Source organism: Gekko japonicus, unplaced genomic scaffold (assembly GCF_001447785.1).
Source record: "Gekko japonicus isolate JY-2015 unplaced genomic scaffold, Gekko_japonicus_V1.1 scaffold131, whole genome shotgun sequence".
Lineage (NCBI taxonomy): Eukaryota > Metazoa > Chordata > Lepidosauria > Squamata > Gekkonidae > Gekko > Gekko japonicus.
In genome coordinates, this window is record NW_015167061.1 from 2,525,462 (window position 1) to 2,528,012 (window position 2,551).

At 69.7% G+C, this 2,551-nt stretch overlaps 1 protein-coding gene across 1 annotated transcript in view; it reads left to right on the forward strand.

Annotated features, from left to right (window-relative positions):
- Positions 1–2,551, forward strand: part of RAP1GAP (RAP1 GTPase activating protein) — a 24,781-nt gene that overhangs the window by 1,506 nt on the left and 20,724 nt on the right. The gene's annotated exons all lie outside the window — the stretch shown is intronic.

The window sequence follows — 2,551 nt, forward strand, 5'->3', positions numbered from 1 at the left end:
GGGGGGCCAGTTCCCCAGGCCCCCCTTCCCCCCCCCCCCCCGGGTCTCCCGCCCTCCTTGCTGCTGGCAGTGCCAGTTCCAGAGGTTTCTCCCTCCGCTAGGGCCCCGGTGTTCCTGAGCTCCGCCCCAGAGGTGGGTGCATTTGGCCCGTCCCCGCTTTGTGGGGAGGCAAGGCGGAGGGCCCCGCTGGGCGCCTGCTGCGTGTGTGACTAACCGCTGCTCTCTGTGGGTGGGTTTCCATAGCAACCTGTGCCCTCACGCAGCTCTCTGGGGTGAGAACCTGAGTCATTGGGGGCCCCGCGGCTCGGTTCTCTGGCCCCGCGCCTCTCGGGCCCGGCCCGGCCTGCAGGGAGGCTGCGTTCCTTCCAAGTGCTGTGGCAGGGCTGGGCCCGTCTCCCTCCGCCTCCACGGGGGCAGCGTCGGTCCCATCCTGAAGGGGGTGAGACGGGAGGCTGCAGGGCGAAGCGGGGTGGGTGGGTGGAGGGGGGGCGCATGGCATGAAGGGACTGGGGTGAGCCCCACGGCTGCCAGTCCTCCACTGCTTGGATCTGTGGGTCACTCCCCTCGCCATGGTGAGCCTCAGTTCCCCCCGTCTGTGAAGGTGTGCTGGAGGGGAGGGAAGCTCAGCCTGGGAAGGGCAGGGAAACCCCCCCCCCCCCGAATCCCACTCTCCCAAGGGCATCGGCGGCCGGCTGGAAGTGAGGGGCTGGGAAGTGAAAGGGCTCCTTCTGTGGGCACTGAGTGGGTGTGCCAATGTCAGCGGAGCACCCTGGGCCGGGCCGCCTGCTCCGTGCAGGGAGGGAGGGAGGGGCTTTGCTGTCCGGCCTGCTGCCCCATGGAAGCGGCTGTGGCCTGCTTGGAGCGGCTTTTCTTCCTCCGAGGCCAGCAGGCCCAGTGGTTGGGGCTAGGGGGGCGAGGGTGGCATCAGGCACACTGGGCAGTGCTGAGGGACCTTCAGCGGCCATCTAGTTCACCCTTGGGCCCTCTGGCCACGCCATCCAAACGTTGCCGGGCCCCTGATGAGTCCAGAGAAGGCTTCCCAGCTGTGTGTGACCCCGGCCAGAAAAGCCACGGGCAGTGCTAGGGGCTGCCGTGGCAGTGGTGGCTGTGGGCATTTGCGTTGGCTGTCCAGGGGGGGGGGGAGCGGAGGCGCTGCAGGTGCAAAGCAGGCGGTCGACAGGCAAGGCCCCCCCCCCCTTGGCGGCTTCTGGCACAGGGCACCTTTGTCCAGGTCAGGGGGAGGGTGGCGTGGGGGAGGAGGGGTTGGGCGGCACCTGGGAAGTGAAGCCCCCACACTGGGGCGCTCTGGGCCTGGCTGAAGGTTGCCTGGGGGCAAGGAGGAAGCCCTTGGCACGTGCTCAGAGGTCCGGTTGGTCCCTCACTGTGACTGAGCCCGGTTGTGGCATTCAGGAGAGGCTCTGGGGAGGACCCTCCCCCCCCATGATGCTTCAGCTCCCGGCTGGGGGGGGAGGCAGAGCCGCTGGCATTGGCCGGCCAGGTGGCCCTGTGCCTGAGGGAGGGAGGGAGGGAGGGAGGGGCTCCTCTGGCCGGCCCCTCGAGGACCCGGACCCGAGTGGGAAGGAAGGCCGGGCTGTCCTCACTTTCCCCAATCAATTAATGAATCAATTAGCCAGTTAAAGGCGCCCATGGAGTTCTCCTTAATTAACTGGCTGCCGGCCTGAACGGCAAGGGCAGCCCTCCGCTCGGAGGGACAGAGGGTCTGGTGGTCTGGAAGGGGGAGCTGGATCCGGACCCCCTTCCTCCTGCTTCCGAGGAGGCCTCCCTCCAGGGTGTTCCAGGGGGAGCTCCAGAGGGGCTGCTCAGGTCAGGCTCTGGCTGCTGCCCGCCCTTCCTCCCCCTCCATCCCCCTCAAGTGTAGGCCAGTTGCCATGGCGACCCCGGTGGTCCAGGCCCCCCCCCCAAGAGCAGAGAGGCCGCCTTGCTGGCTGCCGGCAGTCCAGGGGAGGGCCCGCCTGCCTCCGCTTGGCCGTGCTCCCTTCCTCCTCCTCCTCCGGCACCTGGCTCCACGCCCAAAGAGTACACACGGCGGCAGCAGCAGTAGATCCTGGAGCGGGAGGGGGGGCGAGCGGGCGGACGGAGAGCCACGGGGGCCGCAGGGGAGCCTCCTGTGTCTCCCGCAGGCACGGAAGTGGGGGGGGGGAGGGGGCTGCCGGGCAAGCTGGCGCTCCCGGGGAAGACGCTCCTGCTGGGAGCCTCCAGCACCCCTGGCCGCCCCTGGGGGTGTGATGGGGAGATGGACGGCAGCGGAGGAGGAAGGAGGCGGAGGGCGGAGTGGCCGCTCTCCCTGGGCCCGGCCTCCCTGCCCCGGAGGGACTCTGCAGACCAGAGTGTGAGTACTCCCCCTCCCTCCCCACGGCGGGGGGGGGGGCTTCTGTGTCCCGCCCTCCGCTCTCATAGGGGAGCAAACAGCCAGGCCTGGGGAGGAAGGTGGGGAGCCGGTGGCCCTGCCTGGAATAGGGCGGCGGGGAAGGGTGGGGGGGGCTGGGAGAGGGGGCAGGAGGAGCCCCTCTACCCCCCCCCCCCCTTGAGC